The sequence below is a fragment of the Apteryx mantelli genome, chromosome 3, assembly GCF_036417845.1.
Source record: "Apteryx mantelli isolate bAptMan1 chromosome 3, bAptMan1.hap1, whole genome shotgun sequence".
Lineage (NCBI taxonomy): Eukaryota > Metazoa > Chordata > Aves > Apterygiformes > Apterygidae > Apteryx > Apteryx mantelli.
Genome location: NC_089980.1, coordinates 56,317,471 through 56,335,453, shown reverse-complemented (window position 1 = coordinate 56,335,453; position 17,983 = coordinate 56,317,471).

The following is a 17,983-nucleotide window of genomic DNA, read 5'->3' as shown; positions in this document are numbered from 1 at the left end:
TGGGACCTCACACCAAAGCAAGCTGCTGCTTATGTGGCAGCCTCTTCCAGGCTGCAAGCCCCATTCAGCACGACTCTTTGCTGGTTTAAGCCAGAATAACAAGGTTATGAGAGGTCCCGGATTTTCAACTGGAAAAGAGAAGAGCAAAGGGCTTTTCGGTGTCTCCGACTGGTGGACACGCTCTTCCCGCTTGCTGCGTTGGCCCCCGGGAGCACTTTTACTCCTGCTCCCACTTGCCGGGCTGCCTCCACTCAGGGAAGCAAGCCCTGTGTCCCCAGGTATTTGCTATAGTGGGGCCTGACCAAGCAGGAGGACTCCCTTGCATGTGTCTTATGGTTTAGTATGGTAAATAAAACTTGGCAGTCTGGCTTTTAATAACAAACGCTCATCATTCCTGGAAGATGTGTGCAGTTTAGGACAAGCAGACGCAGTCTGCTGTGGCTTGTGTAGCGTTGTTAGCTGAAGCCCTGGCAGGTTGCCATGTTCGTCTGCCTGTTGTGCTATCAGGTTTTTTGTTGGCAAACTTCCAAAAGTCTCTGTGCCTTTTTTGCCAAATACTTGTCTTTCACTCTGAGCATGAAATGAATCTGGTAGTTTGACTTTTCTTTTACCAAAGCAGAAACAACAGTTCTTGAAATCTCTAAAGTGGACGGAGAGAGGAGCATTTCCAAAGATGTCTGAGGACGTACCCAGAGGGCCAGAAGCAACAGCCTGCATCTGAAGGCAACGAAGCATAGCGCTGTCAGCCTGCCCTCAACCCAAGTCAGGCCAGGACTGCGCACGCTGGCCCAATGGCTCCAGCCTGCCTGCTCACAGCCCTAAACTACTCCCAGGGTGAATTAAGAGAAACTGCATTCAGGACTCTCTATTTCTGCATAAGAGCATTTAAGCCTCTGCTGATTCTGTGTCAGCATTTAATCCACTTCCAAAGTCAAAGCAATTTAATTCTGCTGTATGTCCCCATATCAACAAGCCTTGAATGTGACTGAGATAAAACCTCTCGTCCATTCCTAAGGTGAATGGAGAGACACTAAATTTCCAGAAGTGTGGGGGACTGATGACACTGAGGCAAACTTGAAGCATCACCATAACCTACTTCCTAAAAATACTGTGAAAACCCTCAGGCCCATGCCAGAGGAGGCATTGTGTGGCTTCAGCAGAGGAGTAAGAGCCAGCAACCCCGGGAGTGCTACTGCTGGCTCTCACACGGCTCTGCCATTTCCCATGCCCAAAGTATGTCCGTTCAGCTGAAGGCAATGCCATGGACAAAACCACACTCTTCCATCCACGTTGTTTCCAAGTGCAGTCAATTTTAGATATTGTTTAACAAGGGAAGTTTACTTTTCTGCTTCTTATTGCAGGTTTTAACTCATGAACAGTACTTAAACCTCTTGATTAGAAAGTTTTAGACCTACTTTCATACCAATGCGGCACTACATCAGCACAGTAAGTAGCGCACTGATGAATCCCAGTATAGACATAATGACTTGAAAGCATAAAGAAGACCTCAAATTCAGTTCTGAAAGAACCATGCAGATGTGGCTAAAATATACTAATGTACAGCTGACAATCTTGTATTTGTTTTTTGGGATAGAGTGACACTGAGAATACACTGAGACACTGAGAATACAGTATTTATTACTCCCCCCACTGGTATTTATATGGGTCAAAAAATACCCAATTCATATAGAAGAGAGCACAGCAGAGTGCTAGAAGAATGGCACAAAAATGACAGTATTGCTGTTGGAAGCTGCACATTTAGAACATTTCAGTGAGGGACCTGTGTCGTAGTTTTTCTCAAGTATGTTTAAATTATACATTTATCTGAGAGATCCATTTGAATCAAAAAACAAAAAGAAATAAGTAGCTGCTCGTCACAGGATAGAACTCGTAAGTGTTTGGCAAACATCTTTGCAGTCTCCAGTACGTATTTGTTACCTGCTTCTGTTTGTGTCTGACACACAGAGTATAAGAGTTGTTGCAAATATGATGGAATGCAGTTCATGGAAAAATAGTAAATTTTCACTCAGCAAATGATGGATTTTGTGGAAGACAGTCAAGGTATTCATGAGTTGCTGTCAGATTTGTCAAAGCAGAGATTTCAAAACAGTTTGTGTTCGTGGTTTTAAAGTTGAATGTTTTGTCTGGGGAAACCCGACTTGTATTGACTTATATTTCAGGGGAAATCTATTCTGTTTTTATTAAAGGGTAACATAAGTTGAGACAGAAGCAAACTATTTTATTTCAGGTCAAACAAAATATTTTAAAAAAATGCATTTTGGGGGCGGCTGATTTGTTTCACAGAACCTCTAATTCATCCTGGTTCACTTTGATCTGAGCCTGGAGCTTTTTTCATATTTTTTCCCCCCAGATTGCACACCACACTGAAAACCCAAGTATAACAATTCCTAGGTGCAGCTTTCTTTTCGCTCTGTGTTTCTGCCACACCATTCTCCTGGGCTGAAGAGAGATGGCCCTCATGCAAGTGGCATTCATCCTGGCTCCAGCCATGGCAAACCCCACAAGAAGAAGGAGTCCCCTCTGGTGGGTGGGTTTTGCAGCACACCCTCTCTGCCGGCCCCTGGGCTCTTCGGTAAGAGCTGGATCACAGGAGAGATTCCACCATCAGCAGACTGCTTCTGCACTTTCTTTTTGCTCTTTATTAAGGATAGAATAAACTTTTCCAGCTTATTCATAAAAATACCACTTTATCCTCTGCAAATCTCACTTCAGCTGTGAAGTGCATGCTCAGTCATTCTAAGTAAATAGTCATTAGATGCTAATAACATTGTTCAGTTTTTCCTAGTTCTATCTTCTAAAGAATAAATCGTGCTACTTGTGCACAGACCTGGTCCATGCACAAATGTCTTATATTTTCTAATCCTTCTAAACCTTTCTCCATTCTTTCTTTTGGGTTTTCTTGCGGCACTTGGTGATATGTCTTAAACTTGATTTAAATTTATTTGCTTTAGAGACTCTTTTTCCATGTGCTTGTATAACCACATGATTCTTGTCTGGCTATAGTATTAATAATAATTGCATGACATTTTACTATCACAATAGCAGGGACATGATCTAGTGATTTTATTCCACCCCAAATGAATTCAGTGGGAAATCTGTCTTTATTTGTGGCAGGAGCAAGTGTGAGTCCATTGCAATTACAAGTCATTGATATCACCCTTCAAAGCATACACTGAGGGGCTCAGACATGCTGCAGCCCAGAGCAGGGTTTGGCTGCCTGGCTGAATTTTGGGGGACTTATGCTTTGTGCTGCCCTGGCCACAGCCGGGTACCCAAAGCCAAGCTAGGGGATACGAAGTTACCTGCTCCAGTGCAGCAGCGTTTTGGTCAGCCACTGGGTTTTTAAATGTTATCCTGAAGTATCTGAATGTGAATAGCTGAGAACTCTGTTGACAGCACGTAGCTTCCTATCCAAGATACTGATTTGCAATATGAGTTACAGTTAATACCAGCTTGAACCAGCTGGTGTTCACCTGCTTGTCCCTAGCCCTGAATTATTTATCTATCACCCATTGCACAGCACTTTATTACTGCAGCTTATTCTTTTGTGCCTTGCATTCATTCTCAAAAGAATAGTACAGATGCAAAGAATAATCTCTTATGTCAGTATCCAGTGACTAGAAACTCCTTGCTTCACTACGGTGCTTTTGAACAACATGCAACGGAAGAACATTTGTTAAGATAGATGTTGTTCCATCAACATACACTTTTCTGCCTGCTGCACTCATCCAGCCTTTTTAATTTTCCCCAGTCATCTCTCACAAATAACATATGAGGCACCATAGACAAGTCTGGCAGGTCGTCAGGATACAAAGGTTGGACCATGTGTTAAAAAGAATTCAGGTAACTTTAACACTTCCATCATTATTCCCAGAACACCATCAGTTTGGTTTATGGACCTGCAGTATAATCTCTGTGATAATTTATATACCATTTGACCTATTACAGTCTCAGATTATTGTTTTTTATCTCTCTAGAAAAATTTGTAAAATGTAACACTTAGTTACCTTAGTTTAAGCTTACAGTGGAAGTACATTTCTCTGTGCTGGAAGCGATGTGCCATATCTAAAGGAATTCCATACGCAAGTCATTTCTCTGTATCCTTTTGGTTATGCTTCAAATTTTGCCATCGTTATTTATCTTTTGAGCATTGCCAATGAGCTCGGTTTTGTACACTGTGCAGGAAAGTAACACAGAGCCTGATTTGCAGCCAAGTTAAGCTGGTGTGCTGCTCTGGTGAGGCTGACTCGCTCTCCCTTATCTTGAGAGCTTATCATCAAAGGGTTTCACATGGGTGTATTAGGTGCATTAGCTCCTCTTTGTTTCATTTGGGAGCTGTGCATCCAAACACCTTTGGGAATCTGGCCTTGCAGAGAAAGTGGGACTGAAATCAGCTTCCGTGGGAATACAGGACCTCATTCCTAAATCACGCAGGCCTGCTTTATTTTCTCTCATTTCTTTTAACCCCCATCTTGTGTGCTGAAAAAGAGCCGTTATCTCATCAGAAGAAAACACCACAAGGCTTCTGCTATTTCTCTGACCACAAAAGCAAAATTCTCATGGACGTGAATAGCATACGATCAGGGCATTTGGTGATGAAAGCTATTATGGGACAAAAAATTAATCTTCAATATCCTTGTCCCTGCTGGTGCCCCTAAATATTGCTCACTGAGAGGCTCTAAAAGGTCCCGTTCTGGCTGGGAAAAGATTATTTCCTTGTGGGCTCTGCAGGGAGCAGCTGTAAGGCTGCATTCAAAGGCCATTGGGCAAGCTGCGGGGGCAGAGATGTGCAGGAGCATTGGTGGCAAGGGGTCTGCCAGGGACAGCAGTGGCTCTCTCCGCTGTTGTTTCCAGACAGGAGTGCAGCCCTGGGAGAGTGCTGGGTGCATTCCATGTTGACTGGGCTCCGGCAGGGTCTCTGCAGTACTCAGGGCATTCTGGACTGACATGGCCTGATGTCGAGGCTCATTGCTGCGTGTCTTACAGCTACGCAGCTATCCATAGGTGGGCTTACAGCTCGCTTGAGCTCTGGGTAGTTGTTGCAGCACGGAGCTGTGCCACAGCAAACCCCCAAATATTCATTAGGATTCTGGGCAGACTTTGCAATCCATCCTAAACTCTGCATATAGCTATAACCCTACTGTTGCCAGTATGGAGCTAACTTAAACCTAGGTATTACATCAACTGCAATTGCTACTGCCTTGCAGTGTGCCCACAGCCGGAGGGGTGGATTACAGAAGCTCACCCCAACTGAAGAAAGCAAGAAAATAAATAAATAAATAAAGCAGTAAATGGCTGAATAAACATGTCCCTAAGTGTAGTAAGAAAAGTAAGTAGAAGAAAGGATAGATGAGACAACAAGAAGAATCGACAAAAGAGAATTTTACTGGGGGTTCATTTTTCTTAGGGAGAGCTGGGAGGGGCAACTGCAGATGGAAAGAAGAAAAATAGAAAAATTAAGAAAAACACCAAAGGAAAAAAGAAAGATGTTGAAGGATGCTAAAAATGTTAAAAATAAGGTGTTAAAGTTACTGGGTGGGAAAACATGGCCTGTGAATGGAGAGAGAGAAACATGTAAAGCCAAACTTTACTGTCCTTACGCACTTTGAACAACATCTTTCTGTTCAGTAAGGGTAAGCCACTGAATCCAGGGGGATGCTCTGGAGAGCAAAGGGCCTGCCTATGTGAGAGGAGGGATTAGACTCTGGCAGGAGGGTGAGGTAGATGGAGAATTGGATGGCTGAGAAAAGGCAAGAGAAAATAAAAATCGATCTTGCTGTTTAACAGAAAAGCTGATGACAGAATGTTATGGAAACAAATGTTGATTTTTCACTTTCTACAATGCATGATGCTGAGAGGCAGAAGAGGACAGGGCAAGTCTGGTGGTGGCTGAATGGTGTGTATGTGGGCCCCTGCATTTTGGGTGCAATTGTTAATCTCTCTCTTCAGAAGTTTTTGTGAGCTTTTCTGAGGTGGCTGGGAATCACCTGGGACCATCTGTGCAGGGATTTTTCTTGGTTCACACTGATGTCTCAGAAGCCCAACAACTTTTCATGAGCAAGTTAATGCTCCACCAGGAGCCTTCCTTTTCCTTGACTTAAAATCTTTTTTGAACTAAAATAAACTTCTTTGAATACAGGCAATTGTACTTTTCTTCTTTACTCCTTCCAAGAAAAAAAAAATGCTTATATGAAAGCTTCTACATTTCTCTTTACCACTGCTTCACACAGCCTTGGCTGTCTGTTGGGAAGATATTCTTCAACTGTAACAGAAGTGCTGCAGGGCAATGCAAGGGAGATCTCCAGCTGCTCACCTGCACTGGCCTCACTCCTGAGGTTGCCATCCAGACTTACTTGCTGTGCTAATTGCCTTGCTGGGGTTTTCTGGGCTGTGAACAAAATCATTTGTAAGAAGCACTGCGAAGCAAGGCAAATCAGCCTATGTGGTGCTCCATTCTCCTGCAGCTAAACTGCTCCTCATAATTTAAGGTTGTCTCATGCACCGCAGTCTGCAGCATATGACAGAAGAGGAACTCAGGCAAGCACGATGGCTCACACCATTCCCCACTCCTCACCACCAAGATGGGGAGCAGGCGATGGTGGTATCTTGGTTTTCTTGCTGCACAGGCTCTCCTGTGGCTTTAGGCTCTGCTATAACCCTACATGGAGGAAGAAGTCTGGCCCCTGCCTCCAGGTCCATGGGTAGTAAAGCTGTTGCAGATCTTCAGTGCGGTGGGAGGGGAGGTGCATCTGCAAGGGGTGCTGGGCCTTCAGGCTCTGGCAGAGACCTGTGTTTTAGGGGGCTTCTTGGCAAGCAGCACGCAGAGGGCAGAGTGGGATGACACTGGGGATTCCTCATCACCCGGGGGGCTGCAGGTCTCCTCTTCTCCCTCAGCTGCTCAGGCTGGATCCTGGGTGGAGACTGGAGACTGGAGGAAGCTTTGATGACGAGAATGGTCCCTTCTTGTCCAACAAGTGCATTGATCCAGGAGAAAGAGAACAGGAAGGTGTCTGATTCTGAATTCATGAACTGCCCAAGTGTTGAAGTGATTAAAAAGCACCCACAGCTAGGCTTCAGCTCTGTGCTTCTGCAAATAAAAAGGAATTTGATGGAGTTGTTGAGAAGATAGGATTTATGGCAATGGTCTAATTATAAAAATACAGGGGGGGGATGAAAACATTGAGATCATTTCCCTGTTCCAAGTAGGAGCAAATATACCTGCAGCACTGCCAGATCTGTTCAGTAAGGGTAGCTCCTAAAATCTGCCACTAGCACAGAGTTCCCAAACTCCCTAAGAGAATTATTAGCCAGCCTTGCGTTTTCCTCCAATATCTAACTTAAATCTGCCTTTCTGCAGGGTCTAATTGATTCTTTCTTGAAAACTGGGCAAAGAGAATAAATGAGCATAGACCTTTCTCGGACAGTCTTTCACATACTGGAAAGATATTATTGTATCTCCCTTCAGAGCTTCTAGAGTGACCAAACTAATTGCCTGAGCTGTTTCTGATAGGTCACATTCTCTAAATCTCTTATATCCTTGTTGCTTTTTTTTTAAAGTTGGTGACCCAGAACTGGATCCAATATTCCAACTGGGTCTTCACCAGTGCCTTACAGAGTGGAATAATTCCCTGTTGCAAATGATACTCCTGTAATAATACATCCCAGGATGAGATTTGCCTTTCATTAGATTCATCTGCTTTGCACATATTTGCTTTGAGTCCTACTGTAACTCCCAGATCCCTTTTTTGCAGTCCTTCCACCTCTTCTATGATTCCTCATTTTGTATTTGTGCATTTGATGTTTCATTTCTTCATGTAGTGCTTTGTACATGTTGTTACTAAATTCCACCTTGCTGGTTTTAGACTATTTCTTCAATGTATCAAGATCATTTTGAATTCTGATCCCATCCTCTGAAGTGCTTGTATCCACTCCCACCTTGGTGTCATCTGCAAATTTTATAAGTGCACTCTCCACTCCATCATCTCTGAGGATGGCAAGAGGATACTTAGCTAGATAATAAAACATTCTTTTTAAACCTTGCAAAGATAAATAGTGAGTTAAGCTTTGATAAAGAACACTACAGGATGAAAAAGGTGTGAACATAGCTTAGCTCTAGGATTTGCAATCATTGCTTGCATGAATAGTTCACATCTGCTACGCACCTGAGTAAAGATTGGAAAAATGCAATCCTAATTTTTGTGGGGTACTTTCTTCCCCTATCAATCTAACTTCAAATGAAAAAGGACACTGGTAAACTGCAGTATAAACAAATCCATATCGTATAGCACAAGTTAGTAGTAGAAAGAAGTTTAGTATACAGGGAACGTACAGCACTAAAATACTTGTCAGTGTTGCAGTATTTTGACATATAAGTGGGACACATCTGAAACCTTATCTTTGCCCTCCATTGCCTAGTGCACAGAATTGGCACAGTGACAGAATTCATCTTGCTCAGAAGTCAAGATGTTACAAGAGCCATGTCTAAAAAAAAAAAAGAAAATAAGAAAAAAGGCAACACCTATAGAAGTCTTCCAGTCCTGGGTTGGCAATTGCAGCACCTATACTTTTGACAAGGCTAGGACATTTTTGTCTGAACTCAAACATGCACAGTTTGTGAACTTGCTCTCTGGGGAGATAATAAGAAGCATTGGATGAGGATACTTTCATTAGTCTTTGGGATGCTGCCAGTTCTTCCAAATTGTTGTCATCCTTGCCACTGCTTTTATGATTTTCCTATCTGTGTAATCAATTGACAAAATATATTTTTGCTTCCTGGTGGTATTTGTCGTGCCTTTTCTTGATGCTGTTTTTCCTGTGTAGGGTCATTTTCATACCTAGAGAGCTAACTAGAACAATGAGCTGAAAATACTATATATTTCATTTGTATCTGCTTTTTCATCTGTTTGTCTTTAATGAATTTAATGGTTCTGAATGGCACCAGATGGACAGCCTCTGTACTGATGCTCCCTTTCTTTTTGACAGAGCAGATAGATGATCGGTGCAGGCTTTACTGAGGCTTCTTTACTGTGGTGCATCTCAGCTCAAGAGGACCGAGAGCGGTGAACTCTCTTGGCTGTAGTGAGTTACAGTTACATCGTTAGTCTGAGGTGACTGACAGCACAGGTAACTATTACTAGTGCAAATGTTGATCACAACTTGTGTTGTAGGCATGGATCCGCTACAAATAGACTGAGACCAGGCCATGTCACACACAGCTATCAAATGGCTCCAGGTGACTGAATATTCTGGCCGCTGCCCTCTGAAGGAAGTTGGAAGTGAGGTCTTAGCAGTTAAGCAATGTGTACTATCACCAATTGCTCAAGGCTGCCAGCTCTCCCCGCAGAAGTATGGAGAGTCTGGTGGCAGTGGGACCAGTCTGAATGTTTCTGGGCTTTGATGAAAGAAGCAGAGGAAGATCTTGGCAAGTAGATATAGGTGGGAAGGGGGTAACCGGTTACACACTGAAAAGAGACCTTGGCCCAGCTGACTTATCTATCTGATTTTCTCTGCCCTAGGTAATGTCACCCTCCATGGGAAGTACAGAATAAAAGCACAGCTCTGGTAGGGTTTTCTTCTCTGGAATAAATACAAGGTCTGGAAAGAGAAACTCCTTCAGCTGGTAAATCTCAAACATAGCCCTCAGTTGTGTGTTTAGATGTGAGTCCTTTTGCTCTGCATTTCTTTGGATGGCAGAAGCATGCTGATCCACTCTCAGGCATGTGTCAAGTACCACCTCAAGTTCTCACCAGGACCTGCCTACCTGGGTGTGGGCATAGGCTGTGGGAGTCCTGTCAAGACCCTTCTGGCTCTTGGGGGCCCTTCATTTCAAGTCTTTTTCCTGTGAAGCATTGCAGCACAATTTTTCACGAACTTAAAGAATGACATGGGCAGACTGACCCTGACACTTACCCCAGATCTGAATCTGTTCAGGTCTTTCAAACACAAACTCCCCATCTTTTCCCTTTCTCTCTTCATGAGTAATGATGTGAGCTCATGGCTGATCAAATTCAGCAGCTAAAGTACCAGTGGGATCCTGAACTAATCTGGTGTCCCATTGAATTCTTTGATATAGCTATACAATAGCTCAATGTTTTAGTGAGTAGAGGGAAAAAAACAGCTCTCTTGGGTATATTGGGCCCTGCTGATGTTTTCTTGGCTTTTAGAACAGAAAATCTAACTAAAATAATAATCTTAGGAGCTGCCTCATTTTTCCTGTTTATCATTGTTACTCAAGCACATGGTATGCCTGAAGGTAACCTAGCCAAGAAAGCAGTGCAGACAAACTAATAGCAAGCAAATTCTATGGAGAGTCAGCACAAAGCATCATGATCTTACTGAAGGAAACTCCAGCTGCTGGGTAAATTATTTTTATTAAGTCACATGCTAGAGAACATGTGATTAAGTGCAACAAGAAAATGTACTGCCCTTCATCAGATTTGAAAGGACTATGCCTGCCTGAGAGAAAGACAAAATTTGGGAAGTTAATAAACTGAAATAGGAGTGAGAAAGGGTAAGATAAAAGCTAAGAGAGGTACTGCAGAGGCTGATGCTTCCTGCTCCATGCAGCCCCTGCCAAAGCCCTGTCAGAAAACAGGGAAAACCAGGGCACTCAAACACTGAGGATGTTGCGTTTATTCCAGCTGAAATCTTGTAACAGTGGCTCATGGGAGCCCTGGGGAGCTACGGCAGCAGAGGGAATTATTTCTTAAGCACGGGGTTTCTCTGCAGCGCGTAGGTGTGTGTCTGGCGAACGTGCTGGGGCATGGCCCTCCCCCTCCGGGGATCCTTGCCCTCTGGTGTGATGGCGCGCATGGCTCCAAGCCACCATCTGCTCTGCCCTTCTGTCAGCAAGACCTCGGGGTCTCGCAGCTCAAGAGCACACAGCACGAACCCAAAGGGGCAGGTGACTCCTCAGACGATTAGGTGAGGCTCTGCTACACTTGGCAGGGGCTGAACTGGTTCAGGGTAGGGTTTCTGCTGGTGCTCCACATGGGGCCTGACTGCCAAGGTCAATACTGTGTGTGCACATTTGTATCAGCACTGTCATACTGTAGCTCTGTGGGTACCTCAGTATCCCTAGGCAAGTATTTCGTGAGCTCTTCTGCAACAAGGACACGCAGAGAGTTTCTGGTAAATGTTTTATACTGTGCAGTACAGCCAAGGATGTTGGTTCCTACAAGATTGTTCTGGGACATCCATGAAGAGGGGATCATTCAGATGCAATATGATTGAAAAATAAGTATACAGTAGAAGTACCACCTCCAAAGATGGGATAGCAGAAACAGCATTTTCCTTGTTCAACATCGCAGAGTTTTCCATCCCCAGCTTCACAGCAGAAAGCATTTCCTAACTTGTGGGAGCTTTACCTCTTTCCCACGTGATGTGCAAGAGGCCACAGTGCCAAGGCATGTCTCTCATGCTGGGCCTTCCTGCAACAACCAGTATATGCCAGCATGTAACCCAGCAGAGGGCATGTCCCCTCCTTTCTGATTTTCTTGCCTTGCCTTGTCTTCCCTTTCCTGTCAAGCCCCAATACACACTAGCCTTTGGGGCTGGCAACGAGCATTTCCATGCACAGTCTCCCGCAGTGACAGTTTTTAGGACTGCTCTGTGTGCAGGGTACTTAAAAGTGCAGCATTTGTGCAAATGCCTTTTTTCCTCCACTGTATATTAACACCACTCAGTGTGAGAAGGAGCTATGTGGGAAACCTGATTCTTCTCTTTACTTACATCAGTTTTACCCTGTTGCAGTGACATTGACTTCTACAGAGTTACTCCCAATTTACACCAGTGCGTGCAAGATGACAATCAGACAAAGCACTTCTCATTTGGAATTATAGGAGGAATGACCTTGCTGGGGAACTTCCGATGCCAAAAGTGTTATTTCAGTAAGGAAAAGCTCATTTACACCTGTGTGAACGTGGAAGAATATAATTTACAAGTAAAATCAAAATTGTTATTTGATCATCTCTCCATGAAATGCACGTCTCTCACTCAGTTCAGAAACCATTTTGAGACCTAGAGAAAACAGTGAAGGATGCTCTGGTAGAATGAGAAAGGAAAAAGGATCTTAACCTCACTTCACAAACCCGCAGACCTTCAGCTTACAGAAACATGACAGAAAGTTCATTTATTTGCTGTTCGCCTTCTTGGAAGAAAACGCTTGCTACTCTATCTGAAACTCTTGAAAGAACAAAGGGCAAGGAAAATACCTGGTGTTTGCTGTGTAATCCCAGTTTCTCTTTCAAATTATTTTGTTTCTGTGATAGGCACTGGGGCCAAGTTCACTGCAGTTCAGGAGTGTTACGCAGAGGGTGGGGATCTGGCTACCCCAACTGGAAACAGAACATTGTAAAAGTGATTTCTCTTGATTTGTTGCTTTTGGCCCCAGCTTTAGAAACAATATCTTTCGTGATCGCAACAGATAATAGTAAAGATTTGAAGCCAAAAGGGTCATACAGGCTACAAATAGGGTCAATTTCCATCGCCTGTGGTATATGAGCCTATTTATTGTCCATTCCAAAGTACTGAAAGATTAAATCTGGGAGAAGTCGATGAATGACTTCTAAAGGGTATGTGAACTGAAATAGCTATGGGCATCTCTTTTCCTTCTTACATGAAATATGCTCTTGAGTATGATAGAGAGGACCTGTGTAATTTGTTATGATTGTGGGATCTAATGCAAAACATCAAATTTTGCAAATTGGCAAATACACAAACAGCATAATAACATAACATGTTTTTTGATAATACATCTAAGAATTTAAAAATCAATAATCTTATGTGAAAAGACCACTTTTAATTGCACAGCGCAAAATATTCTTCAGCAATGTCCAGGAGTACACTCTACAGTATTGATGTAAGTACCTGAGTGGGGTTTATTTGTTTAGCCACAGCTGCGATGCAATAAGCATATGCAGGGCTGGGGTACTGTGTGGAGTAGCCTGGCATTGAGGAGTCTCCAGGGATGTACATTACTGCAGACTGTCAGACTGCTGTGCCCAGCATGAACTGTGTGAATAGGTTACTGCGGGCGACCACTTTTGAGGCATGGGATCCAATAGTATAAACATAAAAGAATCTGAGAGGAAATATAATATTTTAAAAATGAATACATCAAAGACAACTGAGCTGCATTCAGCCTGTCCACTATGGCACCTAAGACTGATCCTATGTACAGTCACTGGAGAGAAGAATTCAGAATATCAAGGCTAAGCACTTGCTAAGCATCAACTTCTCCCCGCTGTCTGTACAAGGAGCCAGGCTCTGGCATCCTGGAGAGCTGGTGATCTGCATCACTTACCATTCTCTTCAAATCAGACACTGCAGATAGATGGTCTGAATACGGTCCAGTAACTTTGGAAGAGAAAGAGCTGTTTTGTTTCTCTATACTCTTGGCTTCCTTCCTGCCACATCTCTTTCATTCCTCTTTCCATTTTCTTCTTTTTTTTTTCCTTTATTCTCTCATTTTCCCCATGGTGAGCTATTAGATGGGGAAGACTATTTAAAGAGATAAGCAAAAAATGCTTCTGGTAGAACATTCCTATTTGGGCAACCCTCTTTCTGGATGTGCGGGAATCTTATTGTAGGGTAATTTAGCTGCAGTTTCTGTGCTTTGCTGTATCACAGATAGATAGCCTCATATTACTTGTCTCTAGCCTTACGGATCTGGATTATGAGTTTGAATAGATAAAGCACCAGTTGAGATTACAGAAACATTGTGTGATGAGTTCACATTTGTCTTTGTTGCTCAAAAATAGACTGTTGTATTATGCATTAGCACTTGGTATTTACCCCAGCCTCAAATGACTTACAGTAGTCTGGCTGCACACCACTGCAATGTGGTCTTGCCTGAGAGGAAAGGATGGAATTTCCTGCCCTGTCACAGACCACAGCTCATCACTTTTTACCACTCGTGGGAGCTCTGAAGAATCCAGCCTGACCCTAAGAATTCAGATAAATGTAATTGCACAGGGATCAAATTACCTCAATCAAAGGTGAAGTCACTGTTTCAGCAAGTCTCTCTAAAGCTGATTCTCTCTTTCATCTATCATCACTCTCCTATGAGAGATGCTTCTGAGTTCTATCACATTTTGAAATCTGATCATCAGCCTCCAGAATGCCGCAAGAGGTTTGTTTTGTGCTGCTGAAGTTCAGGCCAACATGCATAGTGACTCAGCTAAGGAAGAATAGTTGGCAATGGCAAACTGTAGTTTGTACTGCTTTCTGCTGTCTTTAGCAGGTGGCCTACCAAAGGCTAAGTTATTCTTTGTTTATCTTCATCACCCATAGGAAAAGGACCTGTTTCCTCTGTTCCTAAAACTGAACATCTGCAAGGAAAGTTGAGCCTTAAACTTTAATAGAGAGGAAGGACTTCCAGATTTGAATCATGGCCTTGGAAGCACAAGGACTTATGCTGATACTGTAAAATACAGTGTTTACAATACTGGCATTCTGGGACATAATGAGCTAATTGATCTCTAGTGGGGAAACAGCATGAAAAACTGCTATCCAAAGAAATAGTAGCTGCTTTGTGCTTTAAAATTGAGATACTACCTTATCCAAAGCAAAGTCTAGCATGAGAGAGCTTTAGTTCTAAAAGGCCTGGATGTATTCATGCCTTGCACAGCATACTCTGTGGTCAGGCATGGCACAGGTAAAATGTGCATGACACAATATTTGCTACTTGGGGTTTTAACAGCTCGAAAAACATTCTTGGAGGGTAACAAGATCTTCTGCAGGCGAGTCACTCTAGAATGCTATTGCCAGCATGTCTGCCTACTCTGGGCAGCATCAGAAACTGTGCTGAAAAATTAAACAAACATAGTTCCTGGCATCTAAACAGAGGGGAAGGACATGTTGACTCCCAAGTCTTTAGCTGAGGAGGTAGTCTGTTCCTCATTGTTACCACTGCACAGTGAAGAATTGCAAAACACCCACACAGATTTTCAGACCTGCTAGCTGCACTTAACCTTTAATCCTGCAAGTACTCAGCCATGAGCATATAATTTTGAACATCTGAGTAGTCCTACTGACTCTAGTGGGAATATGCACTGAAGAAAGTTAAATATATGAATAACGTTTGCAGGATCAGGATCTTTCACCACAAACACAATTCTTCCACTACAAACACAGACTCAACTCGGGCTGAGTTTTCAGCCTGAGCTTTCAATGTATCAGTAAACCTATATCCTCTACAGATGTATTTTAAATGTTGTGTAAATGTGTGGCTTCTATATTATAAGACATCCTATATTAGGCTAATAAGTAACCTTATTCTTGAAAAAGAAGGAATGATATGCTTTCTGAAATAACTGCATAGTTTCGAAGATGTTATCTTCTGTAATGGATCAACAACATATTAGCTTCTGTCTACAAAGCAAAGAGGTTCAAACAGCCTGATTGAAATTTTGGCCTTTTAAGGTCTTTAAAACCTATTTTCTGAGTTTTAAACCTCATCCAAAAATCCTCATTCCTGTCAGTAGCCTTTCTAAGGACAAGACTGCTTGCATGAGTAACAGATTGACTCACTTATTCCCTTAAAGGTGAGGCCTTACTTTCCATTCACACTGTTGGAGGACTCATTTACCTCTGACTAGGTCATTTAATTCCAGAAGAGGATGGGCAACTTTTGTGGTATTTAGTCACAAGAATATGAACACTAACACTCTGAATTAGACTCTGAACTCAGTTGTGTCAGTTTTTATACCTATTCTCAAATGTACATGGTGAAATTACCCCTGGTTTACACCATAGCTAACTAGATCAGAATTTGGCCTATTGAATCTAGGAGTCTGCATTACAGATCAAAGGAAAAGTTTTGATGGTTCCTTCTGCAAATTTCTCCCCTATTTGTACTCTCACATGATTGATCTCTCTTTTGTTTAAAGTGCTGTGGTTGATACAGAAGCATTTATATTCTGTGAGTCATTCTAGCAATACTGCTCTTAAAATATGCTAATATTTTCTTTTGAAATGCACTGGAAAATCATTTAAAAATGTCTTACATTTTTCTTAAATCTTTTGCTTTAATTGAAGTGGTTTTTTTTCAGTTTTTCTTTGCTGATTAGACATGTTAGGACTTTTGAGGCAAAAAGGTATGTGCACGCGAGTGCATTGTAATTTAACAGGCAGCTATTCCTAGAGTTAAAGCTGTGTAATATTTTCCATTCTAAACCTCTGTGTTTTCTGTGGTCTCTGAAATATAAATATTTCAGGATGAAATCTTCTGGATTTGGACTCTGTCCAAAAATGAGTATTTTGGAAAGCCTTGAACAAAACTGGTTCAGCCAGTTCAGAATATCAGGAGGGTGAAAAAATGTATTTCTCAGGGTAAAAAAATTCTTCTAGCCTTTCTTTAGTATTTCTGTAGCTTCATCAGTGGAAGGCTGACAAGTGAACTCTGACAAGGAAGTAGCCTTTTTTAAGTAGACATGCCTTTGCCTGTTCAAGAGGAAATTAATTTTGATTTGACTGAGTTATAAACCTTTGAAAACTGTGATTGGGCATGTGTAGTGGATTCTTTTTCTAAGCTTGTGAAGTGTGCAGCTACAGAAGGATTTTCTGTACATGCATGGCTGGCTAATTTTGCTGGAAAGTGAAAAATCTATCTAAGCACATTGTTAAAATCATTGAAAATACCTGAGGCTTCAGGAAGACCTTTGAAGACTGTCTCAAGATCCTTTAGACTATGAAAGGGGCAAGAAAGGATTCTGTAGGGTTTGCAAGGTGTTTACAGAGTAAGCAGCCTGCAGAATTTGTAAGGTTAAATGGGATTATGGCTCCAGAATTGAGCACTTTACACATACAAGTATTTGACGTTTTCTTTGTGGAACCGTGTAATGAATAGTATCTTCTCCCTGGGTCTGTCTTGCACATGTTCCTCAGCAGATCTGCCCAGTGAAGGAATCCTTCAGCAGCAGGAAAGCTGCTTCTTCATCTCACTTCTAGCTGACAGTAGAGCTCAAGCGGCTGGGGTTTATCAGCACGCTGGCACTCCTGGGCTGTTGAGACTCCAAACTATAGAAAATCTTGCCAAAGAAAATTTAGCCTTTGGGGTGGCGCATGTGTGTGTACCTTTTTACACACAGGCACAAGCAGTGCTGTTGCAGCATCTGTGCTCACTTGCATCAACCACACCTTGGATAAATCAAAAAATCTGGTCCAGAACATCTGCGTGTCTGCTGGCAGCCCATACTCTCGAACGTACCTCATTTCAAGAGATGTGAGTTATTTGATTCCAAAACTTGTATTTTGCACAAATTGTGTGTCTTTCTCCAACTCTCCCCAAAACCAAGAATCATAATGCCGAGTTTATTGAAACAATGATTTGCACTAAAGAAAGAAATCTCTTTATGCCCTTTTACACTTCTTGAATGAATACTTACTTGGAAGGTCTTCCTTTGTCTTTTCACCCATCTCATCTCTCCACCAAGGCTTTGCAGGTGGGAAGGTATGCAGCTGTTCACTGAAACCTTTGCATGCCAGACAACTTCTGCCCAGGCAGAGCCAACGCTGACATGAAATAATCACCTCCCAGCCACTGTGCCTGTTCAGGCCTCAGCTTCTCTGATGAGACTGTCAGGAGAGTGACTGAGTGTCTATGTGCTGTTAGGCAGGTTAGCCAGACTTTTAAATGCCATTTCTGTTGGCTACCACTTCTTTCCTGATAATGCAGCAGAATTTCTGACAGGTCTAATGCTGGGCCCTCACCACATCCCAGCATGCTTGGAGTCCAGTCTTCTAGCAAGGCTCAGTAGCCTTTGGTGTAGCTGGACTGGCAGAAATCTGACATTGGTATAGACGGAAGGAGCACAAAAACAGAGTCAGTCAGAATGGGTGGCAATAAAACAGTCTATCGAAGAAACATGGAGATATGATAGAGCAAACCTTTAAAAATCAGGAATGTCATACTGCAGCTGTAAAATAGCAGTGCTGTTTAATTGTTAGTGAATGCATCTCT